This window comes from Loxodonta africana, chromosome 3 (assembly GCF_030014295.1).
Source record: "Loxodonta africana isolate mLoxAfr1 chromosome 3, mLoxAfr1.hap2, whole genome shotgun sequence".
Classification (NCBI taxonomy): domain Eukaryota; kingdom Metazoa; phylum Chordata; class Mammalia; order Proboscidea; family Elephantidae; genus Loxodonta; species Loxodonta africana.
In genome coordinates this window covers 5,316,123-5,335,026 of record NC_087344.1, presented here as the reverse complement: position 1 = coordinate 5,335,026, position 18,904 = coordinate 5,316,123, and positions in this window count along the sequence as shown.

The window sequence follows — 18,904 nt, the reverse complement described above, 5'->3', positions numbered from 1 at the left end:
TAAGTAAGGTGGGACACTGTGGTGTTAGAAGGAAAGTGGGGATTCAGCAAAGACCCACAAGGAAGCTGTAAGGAAGAGCAGATGACTCACAGATCCTGGAGGGAGTTTATGGCACACCAAGAGAGCAAGCAGGACCTGGGGCTTGAGCCTTTGTTAGGTTCCAAGGGTGGGGTGCACCTAGGTTCCCAGGCCAGGGCTGGCTAGGTCTGCTTGAAGCGAAAGAGCAGGATTTTGGGGAGAGGGGATCTTATCTGCTGGGGAGAGAAGGTTGAAGGTAGGTGAGCAGAACTGTTGCTCTGGAGGGTTGCGAGGGAAGGCATATCTGGAACTTACATCTGTGTGTGACTTTGCACGCTCTTCCCCAGGACACGCATTTGCAGGAGCGGGCTAAAGCTGGCCTGACCAAACAAAATGGAAGAGAGAAATGAGCAAAATGTGTGACAAGCATATGAGGAGCCCTGGTGACACAATGGCTAAGCACTTGGCTGCTAACTGAAACATTGGCGGTTCGAACCCACCCAGCCCTCCAAAGACAAAAGACCTGGCGATCTGCTCTCATAAGGATTACAGCCTAGAAAACCCTATAGGGCAGTTCTGCTCTATCACATGGGGTCGCTGTGAGTCTAAACCGACTCGACAGCACCCAACAACAACGCGACAAGCCTACATATTCATTTGGAAGAATTGTCGTCTTTAATGTGTTGAGTCTTCCCATTCATGAATACAGCATGTCTCTCCATTTATTTAGACCTCTTTAATTTCTTCCGTGTTTTGTAGTTTTCAGAGTACATGTCCTGTACATGTTTTCTTTTTTTTTCTTTGAGCAATTACAAATGGTGTTGTATTCTTAATTTTGGTTTCTACATGTTCATTACTACTATGTAGAAATACAGTTGATTTTTGTGTGTCCATAAATGTGTATATATATATTATTGTGCTTTAGGTGAAAGTTTACAGAGCAAATTAGTTTCCCGTTAAACAATACACAAATTGTTTTGTGACATTGGTTGCCAGCCCCACAATGTGTCAGCACTCTCCCTTTCTTGACCTTGGGTTCCCCATTTCCATTCGTCTCGTTTTCCTACCCCTTCCTGCCTTCTCATCTTTGCTTTTGAGCTGGTGTGCCCATTTAGTCTCAAACAAATGGTTGAACTACATGTGTTATGTTTGTTTTATGTTGTTGTTTTTGGTAGGTGCTGTTGAGTCATTTCCGACTCATAGAGACCTTATGTACAACAAAACAAAACACTGCCTGGTCCTGCGCCATCCTCACAATCGTTCTTATGCGTGAGTCCATTGTGGCAGCCACCATGTCAGTCCATTTCATTGATGGTCTTCCTCTCATTCGTTGAATACTTTACCAACCATGATGCCCTTCTACAGGGACTGGTCTCTCTTGATAACATGTCCAAAGTATGTGAGACGAAGTTTTGCCATCCTTGCTTCTAAGGAGCATTCTTGTTGTACTTCTTCCAAAATATATTTGTTTGTTCTTTTGGCAGTCCATGGGATATTCAATACCCTTCGCCAACACCATAATTCAAAGGCGTCAATTCTTCGGTCTTCCTTCTTCATTGTCCAGTTTTTGCATGCGTATGAGATGATTGAAGACGCTATGGCTTGGGTCAGGCACATCTTAGTCTTCAAGATGACATCTTTGCTCTTCAACACTTTAAAGAGGTCCTTTGCAGCAGATTTGCCCAATGCCACGCGTCTTTTGATTTCTTGACTGCTGCTTCCATGGCTGTTGATTGTGGATTCAAGTAAAATGAAATCCTTGACAACTTCAGTCTTTTCTCCGTTTCTCATGATGTTGCTCATTGGTCCAGCCGTGAGGATTTTTGTTTTCTTTATGTTGAGGTGTAATCCATACTGAAGGCTGTGATTTTTCATCTTCATTAGTAAGTGCTTCAGGTCCTCTTCACTTTCAGCAAGCAAGGTTGTGTCATCTGCATAACGCAGGTTGTTAATGAGTCTTCCTCCAATCTTGGTGCCTTGTTGTTCTTCATATGTTCAGCTTCTAGAATTATTTTTTCAGTATACAGATTGGATAAGTATGGTGACAAACACCTTTCCTGACTTTAAACCACGCAGTATCCCCTTGTTCTGTTCAAACGACTGCCTCTTCATCTATGTACAGCTTAACCATGAGCACAATTAAGTGTTCTGGAATTCCCGTTCTTTGCAATGTTACGCAGAATTTGTTATGACCTACACAGTCGAATGCCTTTAAATAATCAATAAAACACAGGTAAACATCCTGCTGGTATTCTCTGCTTTCAGCCAGGATCCATCTGACATCAGCAATGATATCCCTGGTTCCATGTCCTCTTCTGAAACTGGCCTGAATTTCTGGCAGTTCCCTGTCGATATACTGCTGCAGCCGTTTGTGAATGATCTGCAAAATTTTACTTGCGTGTGATACTTATGATATTGTTCTACAATTTCCGCATTTGATTGGATCCCCTTTCTTAGGAATAGGCATAAATATGGATCTCTTCCAGCTGGCTGGCCAGGTAACTGTCTTCCAAGTTTCTTGGCATAGACGAGTGAGCGTTTCCAGTGCTGCATCCGTTTGTTGAAACATCTCAGTTGGTATTCCGTCAATTCCTGAAGCTTTGTTTTTTGCCAATGCCTTCAGAGCAGCTTGGACTTCTTCCGTCAGTAAACATCAGTTCCTGATCATATGCCACCTCCTAAAATGGTTGAACATTGAACAGTTCTTTCTGGTACAGTGAGCCTGTGTATTCCTTCCATCTTCTTTTGATGCTTCCTGCATCATTTAGTATTTGGCCCATACCCACTAACCACTGCCGTCGACATAGAATCCTTCAATATTGCAACTCGAGGCTTGAATTATTTCTTCTTCTGTTCTTTCAGCTTGAGAGACGCTCAACGTGTTCTTCCCTTTTGGTTTTCTATCTCCAGGTCTTTGCACGTGTCATTATAATACTTTGTTTTCTTGAGCCACCCATTGAAATACATCTTTTTTCAGCTCTTTTCATCATTTCTTCCATTTGCTTTAGCTACTCAGCATTCAAGAGCAAGTTTCAGAGTCCCTTCTGACATGTATTTTGATCTTCTTTCTTTCCTATATTTTAACGACCTCTCGCTTTTTTCATGTCCTTGATATCATTCCACAACTCGCTTGGTCTTCAGTGTTCATTAGTGTTCACTGCATCAAATCTACTCTTGAGCTGGTCTCTAAATTCAGGTGGGATATACTCAAGGTCGTACTTTGGCTCCTGTGGACTTGTTCTCATTTTCTTCAGCTTGAACTTGAACTTGCATATGAGCAATTGATGGTCTGCTCCACTGATGATACTGAGCTTTTCCATCATCTCTTTCCACAGATGTAGGCAATTTGATTCCTGTGTATTCCATCTGGTGAGATCCATGTATACTGACACCATTTACGTTGTTGAAAAAAGGTATTCGCAATGAAGAAGTCGTTGGTCTTGAAAAATTCTATCATGCAATCTCCGGCATCATTTCTATCACCAAGACCATATTTTCCAACTGCCGATATTTTTTGTTGTTTCCAACTTTCGCATTCCAGTCACCAGTAAATATCAGTGTATCCTGATTGCATGATTGCACCGACTAGAATATTTGTTTTATCGGCCTGTCTAATCTTTGGCTGAAGAGTCAACTTCAGGAGTGACTTCAGTACTGAGTTAAAAGGCTGTCTGGGGGCCATACTCTCAGGATTTCTCTAGTCTCTGTCAGAGCAGTAAGTCTGGACTCTTGTGTGTGAGTTAGAATTTTGTTCTACATTTTCTTCCAACTCAGTCCGGGACCCTCTATTGTGATCCCTGTCAGAGCAGTGGGTGGTGGTAGCCGGGCACCATCTGATTGTTTGGTACTCAGTCTGGTGGAGGCTGTGGTAGTTATGGTAGTTGTGGTCTATTAGTCCTTTGGACTAATCTTTCCCTTGTGTCTTTGGCTTTCTTCATTCTCCTTTGCTCCAGATGAGATGGGACCAGTAGGTGTTATCTTACGTGGCTGCTTGAAGGCTTTTAAGACCCCATATGCTACTCACCACGGTGGGATGTAGGACAATTTCTTTATAAACTGTTACGTCAATTGAGCTAGATGTCCCCTGAGACCATGGTCCCTAGCCCTGAGCCCAGTAACTGGGTCCTTCAGGCAGTTTGGATGTGTCTATGAAGCTTCTATGACTTTGCCTTGTTCAAGTTGTACTGACTTCCCAGTATTGTGTACTGTCTTACCCTTCACCAAAGTTACCACTATGTACTATCTAGTTAGTGTTTTTCCATCTCCTCTGCTCCCCTCCCTCATTACCATCAAAGATTGTTTCTGTGTGTAAGCCTTTTCTTAAGTTTTTATAATAGTGGTGTCATATGGTATTTGTCCTTTTATGATTGACTTATTTCACTCAGCATAATGCCCTCCAGATTCATCCATGTTGTGAGATGTTTTGCAGATGCATCATTGTTCTTTATTGTTGTGTCTGGGCACTTAGGTTGTTTCCATCTTTTTGCTGTTGTGAATAATGCTGCAGTAAACATGGGTGTGCATATGGCTACTGGTGGATGGCTCTTATTTCTCTAGAATGTATTATTCTTAGGAGTGGGATTGCTGAGTGGTATGGTATTTCTATTTCAAGCTTTTTAAGGAAGTGCCATATTCTTTTCCAAAATGATTGTACCATTTTGTATTCCCACCAACAGTGCATAAGAGTTCCAGCCTCTCTGCAGCCTCTCCAACATTCGTTATTTTGTTTTTTAAATTAATACCAGTAATGTTGTGGTGAGATGGTGTATCACTGTAGTTTTGATTTGCATCTCTCTAATGGCTAATAATTGCAAGCTGCCTGAATGTCTTCTTTCGTGGTGTGTATGTTCATACGCTTTGCCCATTTTTTTAATTGGATTATTTGTCCTTTTGTTGTAGAGGTGTTGGATTTTCTTATACATTTTAGAAATTAGACCTTTGTCAGATATGTCATAGCCAAAAAAATTTTTTTCCCCTGTCCGTAGGTTCTCTTTTTACTCTTTAGGTGAAGTCTTTTGATAATTACAGATGTTTAATTTTTAAAAGATCCCAGATATCTAGTTTATTTTCTGGTGTTTGTGCATTGTTAGTTATGGTTCGTATCCTATTTATGCCATGTATTACAGCCCCTAGTGTTGGCCCTATTTTTTCTCCCATTATCTTTATAGTTTTTTTGTTTTATATTTAGATCTTTGATCCATTTTGACTTAGTTTTTGTATATGGTGTGAGGTATGGGTCCTGTTTCATTTTTTTACAGATGGACATTCCAGTTTTGCCAGCACCATTTGTTAAAAAGAATATCATTTCCCAATTTAATGGACCTTGGGCCTTTGTCAAAGATCAGGTGACCATAGGTGGATGGATTTACATCTGGGTTCTCAATTCTGTTCCATTGGTCGGTGTGTCTGTCATTGTACCAATACCAGGCTGTTTCAACTACTGTAGCTGTATAGTAGGTTCTGAGGTCAGGTAGTGCAAGGCCTCCTACTTTGTTCTTCTTCCTCAATAGTGCTTTACTTATCCAAGGTCTCATTCCACATAAAGTTAAAGATTAGTTTTTCCATCTTGTTAAAGAATACTGTTGGTGTTTGGGTAGGGATTACATTGCATTTATAGATTGCTTTGGGTGGGACTGACATTTTCACAATGTTAAATCTACTTGTCTGTAAGCATAGTATGTTTTTCTATTTATGTAGGTTTCTTTTGGTTTTGTACAGTAGTGTTTTGTAGTTTTCTTTGTATAGGTCTTTTACATCTCTTGTTAGATTTATTCCTAAGTATTTTTTTAAGGGGCTATTATAAATGGTATTGCTTTCCTGATTTCCTTTTCATAGTTCTCTTTATTGCTGTAATCGACCTGATTTTTATATGTTTATCTTGTATCCTGCTACTCTGCTGAATCTTTCTGTTAGTTCCAGTAGTGTTCTTTTTTTTTTTTAACTGTACTTTAGATGAAGGTTTACAGAACAAACTAGTTTCTCATCAAACAGTTAGTGCACACATTGTTCTGTGACATTGGTTAACAATCCTATGGCATGTCAACACTCTCCCTTCTCAGCCCTGGGTTCCCTATTACCAGCTTTCTTGTTCCCTCCTGCTTTCCAGTCCCTGCCCCAGGGCTGGTGTGCCCCTTTAGTCTTGTTTTGTTCCATGGACCTGTTCAATCTTTGGCTGAAGGGTGAACCTCAGGATTGACCTCATTACTGAGCTGAAAGGGTGTCCGAGGGCCATACTCACAGTCTCTGTCAGGCCAGCAAGTCTGGTCTTCCTTTTTGAGTTAGAGTTTTGTTCTAGATTTTTCTCCAGCTCTGTTGGGGACCCTGTATTGTGATCCCTGTCAGAGAAGGTCAGTGGTAGCCAGGCACTATCTGATTATGCTGGAGTCTGTGGTGGAGGCCATGGTAGATGTGGTCCATTAGTCCTTTGGACTAATCTTTTCCTTGTATCTTTAGTTTTCTTCATTCTTGCTTGCTCCCAAAGAGGTGAGAACAGTGGAGTATCCTAGATGGCTGCTCACAGGCTTTTAAGACCCCAGATGCTACTCACCAAAGTAGAATGTAGAATATATTCTTTATAAACTATGTTATGCCAATTAAGCTAGATATTCCTGGAGATCATGGTCCACACAGTACTCAGCCCAGCAATTTGGCCCCTCAGGAAGTTTGGATGTCTCTATGGAGCTACCATGGCCTTGCCTTGTACAGGTTGTGCTGGCTTCCCCAGTATTGTGTACTGTCTTACCCTTCACCAAAGTTTCCACTTATCGATTGTCTATTTAGTGTTTTTCCATCTTCACCCCTCCCCTCCCTTGTAACCGTCAAAGATTGTTTCTTTTTGTACGTAATCCTTTTCGTGAGTATTTACAGTAGTGGTCTCATATAATATTTGTCCTTTTGTGATCGACTTAATTTCACTAAGCATGATGCCCTCCAAATTCATCCATGTTATGAAATGCTTCACAGATTCATTGTTGTTCTTTATTGTTATGTAATACTTCATTGTGTGTATGTACCACAGTTTGTTCATCCATTCATCTGTCGATGGGCATCTAGGTTGTTTCCATCTTTTTTTGCTATTGTGAACAATGCTGCAACCAACATGAGTGTGCATATGTCTGTCTGTGTGACTCCTCTTATTTCTCTAGGATATATTCCTAGAAGTAGGATTGCTGGATCATATGATATTTCTACTTCTAGCTTTCTAAGGAAGTGCCATATCGTCTTCCAAAATGGTCGTATCATTTTGCATCCCCACCAGCAGTGCATAAGAGTTCCGATCTCCCTGCAGCCTCTCCAACATTTGTTATTTCCTGTTTTATTGATTCGTGCCAGTAATGCTGGGGTGAGATGGTATCTCATTGTGGTTTTGATTTGCATTTTTCTGATGGCTAGAGATCGTGAGCATTTCCTCGTGGGTCTGTTGGTCGCTTGAATGTCTTCTTTGGTGAAGTGTCTGTTCATTTCCTTTGCCCATTTTTTATGGGATTACTTGTCTTTTTGTTGTAGAGGTGTTGGATTTTCTTGTAGATTTTAGAGATTAGCCCTTTGTCTGATTTGTAATAGCCAAAATTTTTTCCCAGTCTGTAGGTTCTCTTTTTACTCTTTTGGTGAAGTCTTTTGATGAGCCTAAGTCTTTAATTTTTAGAAGATCCCAGTAGTTTTCTTGTGGTGTCCTTAGGGCTCTCTATGTATAGTATCATATCATCTGCAAATAGGGATAATTTTCCTCTTCCTTACCAATTTGAATGCCCTTTGTTTCTTTTTCTTGCCTTATTGCTCTAGCTAGGACTTCTGGCACGATGTTAAATAGAAGTGGTGATAAAGGACATCCTTGTCTTGTTTCCGTTCTCCCTGGGATATTCTTTGTAGACCATCATGTTATCTGCAAATAATGGACAATTTTATTTCTTTCCAATTTGTGTTCCTTTTATTTTCTTTTCTGCCCTTGTGGCTGGTTAGGACTTCCAGTGCTGTGTTGGTGAGAATGAACATCCTTGTCTCGTTCATGATCTTAGATGGGAAGCATTTCGTTTCTCACCATTTAGTATGATGTTTCCTGGAGGTTTTTTTTTTTTTTTGTAGATGTTATCAAGTTGAGGAAGTACCCTAGTATTCCTAAAAAAAAAAAAAAGACTAGTTTTTTTTTTTAATCATGAATGTGTGCTGAATTTTGCCAGATGCTCTTTCTACATCAATTAATGTGGTTATGTGATTTTTCTTCTTCAGTTTATTAATATGGTCAATAATACTGATTGAGTTTTGAGTGTTATAAATGAGACTTGCATCCCTGAAATAAACCCCACTTGATCATAGTATACAGTTCTTTTTATATACTGCTGAATTCTAATTACTTAAATCTTTGGTTTCTCAGGCCTCTCTGTCACTCTTGGGGGAGTAGGTGACCCTTTACCTCCAGGCGGGAGTGGAGTCCAGATTCCCCCTCAGCCAACATTGAACCACAGGCTCTGGGGCTGCTTATTATTGGGGGTGAGGGTGGGAGTTCAGGTACCCCTTTGGGTTTCCACTGATATCACCATGGGCAGGTGGGGGGCTCCTCATTACTGCTCCCCATGTGGTCTCCTCTGGCCACACATGAGGGGCTAGGGGAGAAATCCGCCTGGTTACCACTGAGCCGTGGTGAAGTCCTGACCCTCCATGATGTCCAGATAATAACAAGAAATAGGCCAGAATCACACACATCAGAAACTTCAGCCCTGCACAGAAGAGTAACTACTATTTTTACAAACGTGTTCAGTCCATGTCTTCTTCCACCTCACGTCAAGGTGTGCAGCCATGTGTTTTCCCCGCAATTCTAATGGAACACAGAACATTCCTGAGACACTTCCCCAGCGGTGGTCTCCGGCCGAGCCCGGAATAACCTGACTCAGCTCTGAAAGGGAATGAACAGACCTGAGACTCTCACTATTCTCAGGAAAGAGAGGAAAAGTGGAGAAAAAGAATCATTGTTTTACATTTAAAGGAACTCGCAGCCACAATAAGAAAAGGAACCTGAGTGCCCAGTGGGACGTGGCCGGGGTGATTGCAGCAGGAAGGTTAAGCAGGTGCCCTGACTGCCCGCTCTGGACCTGTGTCTACACCATGTTTTGGCCCTGGAGAGACACCGAGTGGATCACCCTCTCTAACCAGCTCATCTGAGAATGGGATGACCTTGGTGAGACTTCTGTCCTGTTACCCTCCTGGTAACCCTCTGCAGGGTGTGTCGACCTCCCCCTAGTCCTGTGAGCTCTCCCTGCTGTGTCCACCTCCCATCACAGTCTGTGGTGACCTCACCCCGCAATGTTCACCTCCCCACTCAGTCCCTGGTAACCACACCCTTTTCCCAGTGAGGAGACCCCATAGACCCTGAGGTTCCAGCGTCCCCACCGCATCCAGGCACAGATAGGAGTGCCTGGTGTCCCCTAGTCAGGGTCTTGGATGGGGCTGAGGGGCCACCCAGGGACCTCTGTCTGTATGCTATCAATAAAAAAAAAATACGTACACTAAATAATATTATCCTGGATGAATTTTCAGGGATGATATTTTTCCTAGTTTGCTCTCAGAATCTATTGTTGTTGATTTTCTATTGTGTTCATTAAAACAAATCTGATATCGTTTCCTTTTGTAAAACTCCTCTGAATTTGTATCAATTTTTGTATGATCAGAAATTTCCCTGTCAATATTCCAACTTGGATTCTTCTGCCTCCCCTCAATTCCCAGGCTCCTGTGCTCAGAGATTTGGAGGAATCCAGGTCACCCCGCTCTCTCATCTTCAGACCCAATCAGTTGATTACAGAATACATCCCTCCAGGGAACCGTCTCTCACTGCCATTTCCGTTTTTCTCCTCCCTCTCCCCACAAGGCTGACTCTGCTCCGAGATGGGCTCAGTTTAAACGTCTCTCTCACATCCTCTCCCGAATAGTATTCCCCTTGTGAACCTTATCTTCCTTTTTGTTAATGGATCTATAGAAATCTCTCCTTGACATCCACACCTCTATTTTCTTTTCCATATTTAGGTGCTTGTTGTCCATCTCCCTGACCTAATTTAAACTCCACTGGAAAAAAAGACAGGGCTGGGGGCACTGTTTTCCTTTCCAATGTTGAGTCCGCACAGCACCGGGGTGGCCCTTGGTCATGCTCCTGACCCTAATAAAATGTGAGAAAAATGTGGGACAGAATCTTAAATTCTTAAAAAATCCTAACCCTGAAAGAATGTTGAGAAAAATGTGGAACAGAACTGCAAATTCTTTAAAAATCCAGACTTGCTGGACCGGTTGAGCCTAGAGGACTCCCTGAGACTAATGCCCTGAGATATTCTTTAAACCTTGAAACAAAACTATCCCAAGGTCACCTTTTAGCTAAATAAAAGGTTGGCTGACAAAATAATATCACCTGAGAGCACTGTGTTCTTTTAAAAAATCATCTATATGAGAACAAATGGTCAACAATTACTCTTTAAAAAAGATGAGAAGGTAAGGGTGCAGGGAAAATAGATCACTAGAAACGAAACTACCAGAATGAGAATGTTCATGCATTGTGAAGGATGTAACCAAAGTCATCGAACAATTTGTGTAAAAATTGCTGAACGAGGACATAATGTGCTGTGCAAACTTTCACTGAAATCACAATATTATTTAAAGAAAAAGGAAAATGGCCATGACAGATGGGACCTGGCGTGATCCTAATGGCTTGGCCTTGGCGTTGCTAGGAGCTGGCCAGGCATTCACAGAGAGACGAGGCATCATCCTGTTGAACACAAACGACTTCGTGAAACACCAGGATGAGACACGGTTACTCTGTGACCATGATGGGTCAGGACAAAAGCATGGCCACCCCATAGCAATCTCTGAGCAGATGGAGAAACCAGGACATCATCCAAAGCACAAAAAAGACCAACCAAGTTCTATCCTGGCCAACAGGGGTGACTGCTGCCTCTTTCCAGTAACAGCTACCTACAATGTTGGAAAAACAGACTGAAGCTCCGTGAGTTGCGGTCAACCAGTTGCTCTCGAGTGGATTGTGACTCATGGAGCTTCAGTCTATATTCCTAACATTGTAGATACAAACTACTAGGATTTGCAATTGTGGAACTACCTGCCTTTCCTGATTGCTTCCAACTCAGTAAAAAGCTCTAATTTGCTGTACCTTCCCCAAACTGGCCAAACACTCCCAGATCTTAGAAGACCCTCCTACTGAGACACCCAAGGTCACCCGAAGGCATGTGTTTCCTGCCTTTGCAGTAAGTCAGGAGTCTCAACTTTGTTTGCCGATCACAGGTGTGTTCCTCGTGTTCTTTGGCTGGAGGACATTGACATGTGCAATATTTCCACTAATAACAGTGAACATTAGGTCATTTTAATGGAAAAAGATAGGAGTGATATAGGAATTAGAGAAAAACACACCAGAAAGAAAATGTGAAAAGGTGTATGTATTTAATACTATCACCCCAGAACATAACAAAGAAAAACAGAAATAATCACAAAGGTGAATTAATAATCCATAATCAGAATAGAATATTTGAACATATCATCTCAGTTAATGAAATATAAAACATTAATAATACATTTGTAAGTATACAAGAGATTTTAAAACCTAGGTAAGATTTTCTAGGAAACATGTACAGAACTGTGTCTGACAAAAAATGCTAATAGTTTTCTATCACACATAAAAAAATCAAAGGAATTAAACACTGGGGTACCACATATAAAAATGAAAGTACCTACATGTGGAGGATTTATTGCTTATAGATAGCATTCAGTTGTAACAGAAAACTCCCATGATCTGCCAAACATATTCCAAGTGATTATTTCAATCATGGAAATATCAGAAACAATAAGTTCATGGTCAGTGTAGCCTCTTCACAAAGCCTTCAGGGAACTGTTTCCTGCGTTTTTGGCGGCAGCATTAAAACTGTCAGGGTGGAATCAGGCAACAGATCTACTGTTACAGGAACAAGGTGCTTAGAACAGAAATGCATAAATATGAAAGAGCCAGAGATGAAGGGAGTCAGAGGATGATGAGTGTGGGTCTGAGCAACTAAGGAGGTCCCTGATAGGGGAGCTTTGTGGAAAAACCTGTGGAAGCTGCTGCCTAGGAGGGAACTAAAGTCAAACACGTGTGGCTGGAAGTGTTCTTGAGTGACAAAGCTAGACATCAAAGGTGTGCTGTAACCTAAGCTACTGGGTTCCTATGCATCTCTCTCTCCTGATGGCCCAGCAGAACGGAGAGGAATGGCTTCTTCACTGCTGCCTTCCAACCCTCACTCCTGCACCTTCCTCTTCTCATGAACTTTAACCTGGAACCATAAACAGAAGAGACTCTGGGAGATGTAGCTCCCAACCTTACCTGTGGTGACAGTTGTGGTAAAAGGAGTTCCCTTATGTGGCCTTTTGCCTTGGTTCTCTGGAAAAACACTTGAGACATTTTCCCCTAAGCCCTGAGAAATTACCCATGCCCTAGTTATTTACCCCAGAGGATTTGTTACTTTTGCCAGGTTGATTGACATTTCCTGGGTAAGCTGTAAACAGCTAGGTTTTGATACTTTTTCTGTGGTCTTGGGCTGCAGTCTGCCCTGTGATTGGTACACACCTTGGAGGGATTGGCCAATAGACTATGCAAATGAGATGTGTTGTAGCCCAGCAGTACCTACTATGCAAATGAAGTGTCTGTGGCCCTCACTGGAAGGAACTATGCCTTGAAACTGATAAAGAGCTGTATATATTATCTGCAGCCTGCCCCGCAGAGGTATTTTTAGGGATAGAAAGAAGCAGGAAGAAGCAAGAGAAGGCAGAGAGACAGAGGAGGCAAGAAGCCTCCTAAAAGAGCTGTAACACTGGTCAATGGCTATAACACTAAAGGCAGCGAGAAGGCCCAGTAGCAGAACTGGTGGGGATGGATGGCAAGGCCAAGTGGAGCCTGTCCTGAGGGGGCAGGGAGGAGCCTTCCTCAGGGGGCAGAGAGGACCCTCTCCTCAGGGAGCCAAGAGGAGCTTGTCCTCAAGGGGCTGAGAGGAAGCCTGCATGGTCTGGAGGAGCTGAGAGAGCTGTCCCACTGAAGAAGGGAGACTTTGTCTGCATGCTTCCCGATCCTGAGCTGTACCCTATTTTTAATAAACCATTTAACTGTAAGTATGGTCTGTGAGTTCTGTGTGGCCAATGCAATGGATTATCAAACTCACTAAGAAAGGAGAGAGTGCCATGGGAGGGGCGGCTGGTGTCAGAAGTGGTAAAAAGTTTTGAGAGTGGATGTATGTCTGACCTCCACCTTGAAGCAGGCAGCCATGAAAGGGTTAAGTATCCCATAATAGTTGTTTTCAGAAAAGTCTACTCTTGCTACATTTTTGTTACAACCTTTACAGCACTTCACCATGATTGGTTGATTCCCCAGGTTTCTTCTCTTCTCCTAGCAGGAGGCCAAGGAGCAGGTGCACTGACTCTGAATTTACCTGCTATATGACCTTCCTGGGGTGGCAGTAGCCAGCCGTCACCATTTTTTTAGGGCTGTGTGCAATATTTTTAGAACCATGTACAAAAACTCATTCACGTAAATTATGCGGACTGTGCACCCATCACAAGATTGAAGAGCCTCCCCTCTCTATTCATGCATATGTATGTCACTCCCTATAAAAGGAGCAAATCTGCCCTGGTTGAGCTGAGGTGGTGGCCTTAAGTCACCAGACCCTGCCTGCCTCCCAGTTTGCAAACTGTGAATAAACCTTTCTGTTCTCCCAACCCTGCATCTGGCTTGACAAGAACCTATTAGTTGACAAGTACAACCTCATGTGAATCATCTTTTTGCTGACAGTGATTCTCATTATCGCCCATTAAGTTAGACAGGTACTGACACTACTACGAGTCCCATTTTACAGGTTTTCCAACATGCCTTATATTCTTAAGGTTTCTCTCCAGTGTGTTTTCTCAGATGTCCCTGAAGGGATAGGAGACATCTGTAGGCTTTCCCACACTGCTTACATTCATAAGGTTTCTTGCCACAGTGCATACTCCTGTGTCTTTGAAGACATGAGGGAAAACTGTAGACTTTCCCACATTTCTTACATACGTGGGTGTCTTTCCACTGTGCATTTTCATATGCAATTCAAAGTATTTGGAACAATTATAGGCTTTCCTGCACTGGTTACATTCATATTGTTTTTCGCTAGAGTGTCTTCTCATATGTTGCTGTAGGTAGGCATGCCAAGGGAAGGATTTCCCACATTGCTTACATTCATAGGGTTTTTCTCCACTGTGCTGATTTAAATGTAGTTTAAGGGAGGAGGAATGCATAAAGGTTTTCCCACATACTTCACATGCAGGGTTTTTCTGTCCTCTGTGACCACTTACACGTTTCCTAAAGACGAAGGTCAAGTGAATGATTAATATGACCACATATTTGCCATTCTCAGTAAATGGGTGTTAAATGGATTGAATTGTTTCCCTCCAAAATATATGTTTTAAATCCTAACCTCTATGCCTGTAGTTATAATTCCATTTGGGAATGGACTGTCTTTGTTATATTAATGAGACAGGATTAGTGTAGGGGTGTATCTTGAGTCTGTCTCTTTTGAGATATAAAAGAGATTAAACAAGTGAGCAGAAGCAGAAGTGGGGGAGAGAGATGCCAAGCCACATGAAGATACCCAGGAGAAGAAGCTCAAGGAGACAAGCTACTTCCTCCAGAGCTTTCCCCTGGAGCTGGCACACTGAATTTGCACCTTTAAAAAATCATCCATATGAGGCCAAATGGTTGTCAACAATTGCTCTAAATCAAAGATGAAAGTTTAAGGGGACAGGGAAACGAGTCAACTGGAAACGAAACATCCAGAATGAAATTAATGAGAATGTTGGCGAATTATGACAAATGTAACCAATGTCACGGAACAACTTCTGAACTGTTAAATGGGACCTAATTTGCTGTAACCTTTCAATGAAAAACTCAATAAAATATTCTTACCAAAAAAAAAAGTTTCTCTACTAAGCCAGCAGTCGCTGTGGAGTCAATGTGTGTCAGAGGAGAGCTGGGCCTCATGGGTTTTCCATGGCTGATGTTTCCAAAGTAGACCATCAGGCCTTTCTTCTGAGGTGCTAAAGGATGGACTCGAACCTCCAATCTTTTGATTAGAAGCAGAGCGTGGCAACCATTTGCACCACTCAGGGGCTCTACTAATAAATACTTCCAAGAAGATGGACGGTGGTGTTGATACGAATAGGATATTATAAGAAAAGCAAAGTAGGGAGGAATTGAGTAAAATGCATATGCCTATATGCTATCTTTAAAGAAGAAATATCAAAAAGGTCTTTCTCTGAGAAGAAGGCAAGCGTGAGGATAGAAGAAAAGTGAAAGGAGGAAGCCAAGATAACATACAAAGCACATTCTAGAAGGCATATTTGGGAATACATAAGCTTCATCCTTCTCAAAGACTGCTATTTCCAAATATAAGTCCTCTATTGATTACAAAACCTTGTCCCTTCCAAGGATCCTTGCCTTCCTGGTGCTCACGTGCACAGAAGCCCTAGAGGAGTACCCTAGTCACTGTCCCCAGGTCGCATTGGGGAAATCACATGGGTATGTGGCTGACACCCAAAGAAAAGCTCAGGAAGAGGGGGACGGTGAAGGACGACAAGCATTTTCCATGAGATGGGCCAATACCTTGGTCTTCGCAGCGGGTGAAGACGGGTAAGGGTAGAGTCAATTGCAGCAAAGTTACCATGTCAAATGTGTATCAAAGTATAACTCTCACGGGGGTGAAATCCACAGACCTTCTCTCAATGTCCTAAAGTGACACTGGAGACTACCCACACCTATAAACGTAGGAGCCTTGGGAGTTTTAGCCAAGGGAAATAAATGTGTTTTCATGCAAAAGCTATTTGACTCTAGGTCCCGGGGGGCTGGGACTGTGTTTTTTCCAACATATTTTCATTCTTCAGCCCAAATAAAAACAGACCACGTGGAAGACGTTATCTGCTGCACAAAAGACGAAGGTTTCCAGCATCACATCCTTGTAGAGCTTCCTCTGAGCAGCATTCAGCAAAGCCCACTCTTCCTGGGTGAAGTTCACAGCCAGCCCTCTAGACTGAGCCTTAAAGCTCCCACATGCTGTTTCATGTTTTGGCAAGGCACCAACTCCGCAGTGTGCACAGGACGGTGGGGGAGCCTGCCGGTATCCTTGTGGGAGATAACCATTAAGGCAATAACATACAGTATACTCAGGGATGGTAAATGTTTTGAAAACATGAAGTGAGACAACAATTCTTGATATATACATTTGCGTGCATCATTAACAATCATTATTTGTCCTGAGATATTGCAGATTATGGGGTAAGGTAAAGACTGACAAATAAAGTCATCATGCAGATAACAGCGGACATAGACACTTGGGTTGCTCAGATATTATTTTCTTATCGGATACAAGGAACTGGAACGAGAATGTCCAGGTGTTGCAAACTCTTGGGGTATATTTCCAATGCTCCTCGATTTCAACAAGTTCCACTTGGAGGCAGGAGAGTCACAGGGTCTGGGCTGATCCCCTCAGACCCAGCAGAGACAGAGACACCGTCTCCTCCCGATGATGGAGACACTGTGGGCTGCGAAGGAGGCCAGGGCCCTGGGGCCAGGCAACACCTGTCAGGTATGAGGAACACCTGGTTCCTGCAGAATTCACCAGGCCAGAATTAGAGGAAAGTGGCACCACAAAGAGTCACTGAAGGGTCTTACCATAATGGAGCCAAAGGTGATATGACTAGACAGGAAAAAAACATTCCTAACCACTATCTCTAGAGCAGTAAGAGAGGAGGACACCCACACCCAGGAAATAAAGAGCAACCAATCATGAAAAATAAAGTGAAGATTACCTTATAAAAAACATGATTCATACATCTTAAGGAAGGAAACCAAAAAAACCAAACCCATCGCCACTGAGGCAATTCCGACTCATAGCGACCCTGACCCTATGGTACAGGGTAGAACTGCCCCAAAGAGTTCCCAAGGAGCACCTGGGAGACTCAAACTGCCGACCTTTTGGTTAGCAGCCACAGCACTTAACCACTACGCCACCAGGGTTTCCAATGCAAGTAAAGCGATTAAAAAAAGTATGAAAGCAGAAGATCGGGAAAATAAACCAGGGGACCCACGGTGGTTACATGGGTAACTTACCATATAGCATCAGCGGGTGGGTACGTGTTTTCACCTTTGACACCTCTGGAAATTGGACTTCACCTTGCTCTGAATAAGACCATAGCAGTGGGTCATAGACTGATGCGAATTTCTTTTTCTAGTTTTCACTTGTGTATAATGCGTTTCATATTCAGTGACACATGGTATCAAAGGAGTTCATTCACTGATACAGCTGGTATCGTATAACTAACATTTTGGAGCTTTTCCCAAGACAATAAAACCAAATACAAACCAGTTGCCATCACATCGATTCTGACTCACGGTGGCCCCACGTATGTCAGAGTAAACCTGTGCTCCATAGGCTTCCCGTGGATGTGATTGTTTGATCCCAGACCTTCCTTCCAAGGTGCCTCTGGGATGAGTCGAACTACCAACCTTTCAGTTAGTAGCCGAGGACTACACCATTCGTGCCACCTGTAAAGGTAATTAAAAAAAAAAAAAAAAGATGAAGAAAACCTACATGACAACTCTGAACCTTCCGAAGAAATCAATTCTCCTTAAACTTACCTATCTGTTCAATTCAGTCATATTCAAAATAATTTTTTAAAAAAAAAGTGTAATTGCCTATCTGGTCCCAAACTATGTATAGCTGTAGCTTTTTAAAATAATGTTTTCAGGTAGGTGTGCTTATTACCAAGGAGCCCTGGTGGTGCAGTGGTTAAAGCAATCGACTGCTAACCGAAAGGTCAGCGGTTTGACACCACCAGCAGCTCTGCAGGAGAAAGACATGGCAGTCTCCTTCCGTAGAGATTTACAGCCTCGAAAACCCTATAGGGTCGCTTTGAACCAGAACTGACTCAATGGCAGTGGGTTTGGGTTTTTTGGTGCTTATTAACCTTTCTAGTATAATCAATTAAAGTAGTGGCAATGAAGGCATAATTTAGAGTTAAGGACAAGAAAAAAGGAAATGAAAGACAGGGATACAGTGCCTCAATCATTCCGAAAAAAGGCAAGAGAGCAGGGAATCCAAAAGGAAACCACAGAGTTAGGTTCAAATATGGAGAATGCTGGTCTTTCATATATCATTGGCTCTAACCACAATGCAAAGAAATGGAAGTTTCAAACAACAATGAATCTGGAAGAAAAAAAACTATCATTTGGAATTTTTAAAAAATTTATATACTTATAAATAAATTTTAAGGCAAAGGAAAAAAGTTGAGGTGCACACAAGGAAATAAACAGTACTTCATTGTTCAATATAAGTATCAAAACTTCTGTGTTCTCATGATCATTAGCCATTAGAGAAATGCAAATCAAAGCTACACTGAGATTCCATCTCACTCCAACAAGGTTGGCATTAATCCAAAAAACACAAAATAATCAATGTTGGAGAGGTTGTGGAGAGACTGGAACACTTATACACTGCTGGTGGGAATGTAAAATGGTACAACCACCTTGGAAATAGATTTGGTGCTTCGTTAAAAAACTAGAAATAGAAGTACCATACGATCCAGCAATCCTACTCTTCAGAATATATCCTAGAGAAAAAAGAACCTTTACACGAACAGATATATGCATATCAACGTTCATTGCACCAGTGTTTACAATAGCAAAAAGTTGGAAGCAACCGAGGTGCCCATCAGTGGATGAATGGATAAACAATTTAAGGTATATTCACATAATGGAATACTATGCATCAGTAATGAGCAATGATGAATCCGGGAAACATTTCACAACATGGAGGAATCTGGAAGGCATTATGCTGAGTGAAATTAGTCA